This window comes from Pinus tabuliformis, chromosome Q, assembly GCF_031772625.1.
Source record: "Pinus tabuliformis cultivar Carrire ecotype Pingquan chromosome Q, CPIR1, whole genome shotgun sequence".
In the NCBI taxonomy this organism is placed as follows: Eukaryota; Viridiplantae; Streptophyta; class Pinopsida; order Pinales; family Pinaceae; genus Pinus; species Pinus tabuliformis.
Window position 1 is genome coordinate 816,363,382 of NC_142296.1, and position 6,608 is coordinate 816,369,989.

Sequence of the window (6,608 nt, forward strand, 5' to 3'; positions counted from 1 at the left end):
GATATAAATTGTGTTAATGTAGGATATGAATTTATGGAATAACTTGTCACTTTGTTCTTAGGAGAATTGAGCTCACTCTAAAAGGATCAAAGGAACATTTTATTTCATAATAGATCTTATTTCATTGCTTAGATGTTTGAGGATTTGTTTGTGATTGATGAATGAGTTTTAAATTAAAATCTTATCAGCATATGAGGGGATATCCAAGGGTCTAAGTTAGGCTCTCTCTCTCTCCATTTGATTTGCATGATAATTGAAATTCATTCTTTTGCTTTTATGTTTCAAGTCATTTCATTTCTTATGCTTATGAATGAATCTTAGTTTAGTTTGGATTAGTATATGAGGGGACAATCAAGAGACTAAGTTAGTCTTTCTCTCTATTTGAATCTGAACAACAATTAAAGTTCATTCTCTTGTCTTTATTTCAAAATTCTAGTTTTATGTAATCAATGATTTCTTTTCAATCTATGATACTGTAGGGAAGGACAACCAGGACCTCCTTAATTAGGAGCCTCTTCCCTTTCATATTATATTGAATCGTAAATAATTTAGTTAGACATAGAGTTAGTTGCCTACTACTGCATATATTTTGCTGGCACCATCACAAGCGTACGAGTTTCCTTGGTTGATAATTTAATGAAAGCAATTTAAGCAATTAAATTGCCCAACATTTTGGCGCTGTTGCCGGGGATGGTGCTAAGGGATTAGGCATTATGAATTTAATTCAGTACTAGTATTTTTCTTTAGAAAAACTAACTTTTGAAACCTAGTGACAGCAGGATCTTCATAAAGGAGTTCAAGTTTGAGTTTTCTGATGTTTTAGTATTTAGCTAGTTTTAAATTCAGTTTTTAAAAACCCCCCTACATAAATAAAAACAAATCAAGCGATTAGTATGCTCTCTTCCTGCGCTTCGTGCGATCAGGAAGATCAGAAAATCTATTGATTTATTTCAAATAAAAATACTCTTGCTGGAGAACTAATCTGCAATGCGACAATAAAGAATTTTGTGAATGAGAAAAAGATCATCTTCAAAACGCAACCCCTTAAAAATGTCAGTTTTGAAAAGCAGTTTGTGATCCAACCAGGGAAAATCTGGACAAACGAAGACATGGGTTTTTTCCATAATAGAATGAATTATATAACCCAGAAATCGTTTGCTTAAATTCCTAACGGTCTAAGAGTAAATCGTGGTTCTTCGGGACCCTATTTTGGTAACTACGTGAATAAAAACGGTTTTTCACATTCCAGATCTGCCTCCCACGCAGTCTTTTCAGCTCATTTCAGTTTTTGCAACACGTTCCAGATTTAAAAATTCATCAACGCAGTGTTTGCAACCATGCTTCTAATTTGTCAGAGCTATCCACGCATTTGATGACAGGGAAGCTGCTGAGCGCGTTTCCACCCCAGGAGTTGCTGTGGGGCTTGTATGGACTGCATTTGGTGGCAAAGTTCAGTTTGTTGAAGCAACTGCAATGATAGGGAAGGGTGACATGCATCTTACAGGCCAGCTTGGAGATGTCATAAAGGAATCGGCACAAATAGCATTAACTTGAGTGAGAGCAAGGGCTGCTGAATTGAGACTTGCAACTGCATAGGAGGTCAACTTGATGGAAAGTCGTGACATTCATATTCATTTTCCAGCAGGAGCTGTGCCCAAGGATGGTCCATCCGCTGGAGTAACACTAGTGACTGCTTTAATGTCTTTACTTGGTAAGAAGAATGTCCGAGCTGATACTGCAATGACTGGTGAAATGACCTTGAGGGGTCTTGTACTACCTATTGGACGAATCAAGGATAAGATACTGGCTGAGCACCGATGTGGTATCAAAAGAATTATTTTGCCAGAAAGAAATGTTAAGGATTAATAATGGAGATCTGCAACTGCAGCTGGAGAGGAAAAGTAGATGCTTAGTTGATGGAAGTGCTCACGGTGTCCCGGATCCAATTGAAGAATACACCAGGAAAAGACGCCATGAATGTTGCTATAAAAATTTTCCAGCAAACCATCTATCATAAAGAGCACGCTGTGCACCAATTGCGGATGTTGAACCATCAAAATGCAGAATTGAACCGTTCAGCACTTGTGCCCCATGAAATCACTTAGCGGTCAGAGCTTTGGTGTTTGCTGAGATTAAAGGTCGCTGCCACAGAATTTGCAGTGCAGTTTGTGGAAACAGTAATTGTTGGCTCATTAAATTAGTAATTGCTGTGAGCTCTTCGCCAGGCCCAGCGTTCTGCAGCACTGAAGCCTCCTTACCATCCTTATCCAATTGATTAGAATTTTCTTTCATCGATTTTTCTTGAATCGACCCACGATTTTGTGGATTCGTCCCTATCACCCCAAAGTTCATAGACATGTCGGATATTTCACATGCTTTGAATTTTTCATTTTTTTTGTTTTGCGTTGAGTTTTTGTTATGTGTTTTTAGATTTGATTTGTATTTATTTTTGTTATTGTATTTATTTTTATTATTGTTCTATATTTAGTTTTAATTTGTTTTGATATATATTTTTAGTTGTAATTTGTTATTATGTTTGTTATGTAATTTGTTATTTAATGTTTGTTATGTTATTTAATTTTTATGTTTGTTATATTTGTATTAATATATTAATATATTAATTGTATTAACATATTAATATATTTATATAATTGTATTAATTGTTATATTTAATTGTAATTTGTTATATATAATTGTTGTTATGTTTGTTATGTTATATGATTGTATTAATATATTGTTTTATATTAGATATGATTTTCATGTTGTGATTTTAAAAAAGAAATAAAATTGTTATGTGTTTTATGATTGTTTTGAAGCATTTAAACAATAAATATTGGCATGTGAAGGATATTGGCATAAAACAAAATTTTGGTGATATGAAAATTGAGAGAATAATGGAACTGGATGAAACTGCAACAGTTGGTACAAGGGCAAAATTTAAAAAAAAAACAAATACACTTTTCACAAAATTCACGCAGGTTTGAAAATAAATAATGGATCACTTGGAAACAAATTTTGAGGATGGATTCCCGGATCCGGGTGTCATTACGGCTCCCACAGTTCTCAATGCATGAGTTTAATGCCCAGTACTGCCAGCTGCAGAGCAGCGTGGCCTCCCGGGATGTAAACTCATGCGAGCAAGAATGGATATTAATCCGAACTCAGGTGGTGGTTTTTCAATCAAGATCTGCGTTGATCGATGCATTATGCCTCTGGTTATAATCATGCCGATCCAAGACTTATTCATTAAGCTTTGGGCTCTGTCGCGCGGTGATAGAACTGGGTTTGCGGGAGCAGTGGGTTCTGGTTTAAACCTGGTGCATCGCTGCGGGCTCAAAGCCATCCTTCTCAAAGGTAATCTCGCCCCTATTCTCGGTTTTCACTCTCTGTTATTGTATGCAATTCTCATAGCGGTCCATACGCTCTGTTTTACTCTGTTATCGGTCGCTAGCTCTGGCGAACAACCCTCCTGCCTTACCCAATCTCGTCCTGGTAGTCATCCCACCCATAACCCTTTTGAGTCCCACCTTCATACTGTCATCATGGTGCATTCAGGCAAGAGGCAACGCTCTGAGGGACGTCGTGACACCCGTCTGCGACCTCCAGTTGGTTTTTCCATGGAAACAGTGCCAGATTCGTTCAATCCCTCCCCTGTCCATGATGCTGGACCTTCTGTTGGCTCTGGCAGGAAACCCATTCCGAACAGCGCTTTTCAAACAACGCACTTCAAATTTCATAGCAATCTGCACAGACCCCTGGTCACCGCCCACAATACCCTCATACTCTCGGAAGAGGAAAACCTTGTCTCCCCCCTGGCCTGCATCACCCCTATCCCCTCTCCAGCCAGTGAGAACTCCTCGGGCAAAGAAGGCATGAAGAATTGGGAAAAAGAGTTAAATGAGCAGGATGCTTTTCTTAAAAATCCTCCTCCAACCGAAGACACAGGACTTGCAGCCGAGGACCGAACTCAGGGCGAGGCGGAGCAAGCCATAACTATCACTGACAGTGATTTAAGCGGAAGTGAAGGTCTGAAGACTGGAGACACTGATCGGGCTGAGAAGAAGATCAACGCACCAGCAGAGGAGAAGTAATGCCACTTGGGACTGTTCCTTTTTGTATCGGCTTCGGTTTCAGGCTTATGGTCAGGTTTCTGTGCAAATGTCCTATCGTTTTTTTTTGCACCCAGGTGGAATTTGATGACTCTGTATATACTGGGTTGCAAAATCCTTTGTATCTCTGTGTTGGCTCAATTCTCCTTCACGGCAAAGCATGTCTCTCTCTTTGTCTATTTTCTGGTTCCTGCACTTTTGTAACTAGTTTCCCCAGCTCATGTCTGTAATGGGGTTGTTCTGTTCTGACGAGTGTTGTTACGCCTCGATCATATGTAAAAATATTTTGCCTTTCAGTTAATAGAAGTTAGTATTTACAGAGAAAAAAAAAATTGAGGATGGAACACTTGGAAACAAATTTTGAGGATCGATTTATCAAACATTTGGAGGATACTATAGATGATGATTATCTTGTTTCGATAGCTTCATGTTGGCATTAAACTTATAATAGCTTTCTGTTGAATACTTTTATATGACATACTAATATGTAGAACACAACAGATCTTTCTAATGCCAATATTTTTGCCGAACATATTTCATCTGACACCAACAGGGAGTATTACTTTTCATGGTTATTTTAAGAATGGATTGATTTTAAAATCATGATTAAGTCAATTTTAACACTTTGTCTATCCTTAATATGTTTTATTTGGTATGAAATTTTTGCGTAAGAATCATGAAGAAACTGGCCATTTCTTCTAGAGCACACTTATGTTTTCTTTGTACCAAGTTTTTTACAGGTTACGGGATAATCAAGTGATCATAAGGAGATTACATTGTGACAACAATTGTTCTTCCAAAGACTAAAGTCATGAAAAATTCTAAAGACAAATCCAACTCTACAACCACTTTGCAACTCCCTTTTTGCAAAAGATTTTGAATTCCACCAATTGTCAAACCATAAAACATGACCTTTCCATATCCATTTTTCACAGCAAGAGTTCTTATTCATACACCATGCATTTCCTTACATCCATTCCTTACAAGCTTATTGTCATTTTCCATGTCATTACCATTCCCCTTCATTTCCGCAAATAAAACCCTGCTTGAGTCAAAGTCCTAGAGTCTAAGTATCATTGAAAAAAAACACCTAGAGGCTTGCATGCCTTAATGGCAAGTACTCTTGCCAATGAACAATGGGAGTACATTAATATCCCTTGTTCGTTGGATCTTGTAGGTGACTCGACCACGACAAATTTATTTGTACCTACAAAGATGTGTTAGGCATCCTGACTCCCATTGGAATCAATGGTGAGAGCTCTTGTGTTGGCTAGGGGCATTCATTAACGGCCACTAAGTCAACAACTTCTTGCTATGTTTGACATCGACACATTTAATCACATAGTAAGATTTGTGCCATCGAGCGTTGAAGACTTGAAGACCCATATTTTGTAGCAGATGAAGCCAATTCCCTTTCATTGTTTTTCAGTTTGTCATCACTTGAGGACAAGTCAATAAATAAGGCTAGGGGGAAATGTAACTTCTATATTTTGTATACCTTCCAAGCCTTATAGATTTTCAGCCATATTCAGCAGACTCATCAGATTCATCATCCAACAGCGGAGGATCCAGCAGCAGATACGACTTTCAGCCATATTCAGCAGACTCATCAGACTCATCATCTAGTAGCAGAGGATCCAACAGCCGATACGACAATATAGATCCATCTTTCATCCACAACTTGAAGAAGAAGCTTCAGATCAGAATTGTGGCAGCTGAACATGCATTATTCATCCACTTCCTTAGGTAAGTAAGGTATGATGTTTTCTAACCTTTAATCTTGAAATTCTTTTTAGATGCTCAAATGATGATATTTGGAAAATATTCCACTATTTCACTATTTCCTTTCTCATTAAAAATTGTCAAAAACCATCAGTTGGGGAGGGGGGAATTTCACACTTCATTTTTTTTTTCCCTCATTCATATTACATCTTAACCCACATAGTCTTCCCACAATAAAAACTACTACAAAATGATTAGGATATGATTGATCTCAACAAAGTAAATAATGATTGTAAACACAAGAACCAATCATTAAAAAGAGATCTCAACAAAGTAAATAATGATTGTAACACAAGAACCAATCATTAAAATATGTAAATGCTTTGCAAACAAATAAAAGTTATCCAAAGATGTGCAAAGTTAAAAGGAAGTCCATGATTGAAAGATGTTTGTTACACAAGAACCAAACATCTTGTAAAAGGAAGCTCATTTAAGAATCAAATCAAATAAGTCATTGTAGTAGCTTGCATGAGGACATGCAAGAGCTTCAGTTGGGGAGTATGTTGGGCTCCAAAAATGTCATACAAATATCACTCATTACCATACATTTTTCACCTATGCTTCCATTATATCACTCACTATTCACCACCTTGTCACTCCATTTTCCCTACTATTCACCATTAATGGGTCTCATTTATATTTTCCAAATATTGTTTATTTTTAAGCATTTTTGAGAGAAATTCTTGATTAAATATTAGAAAATAATATATTTTACTT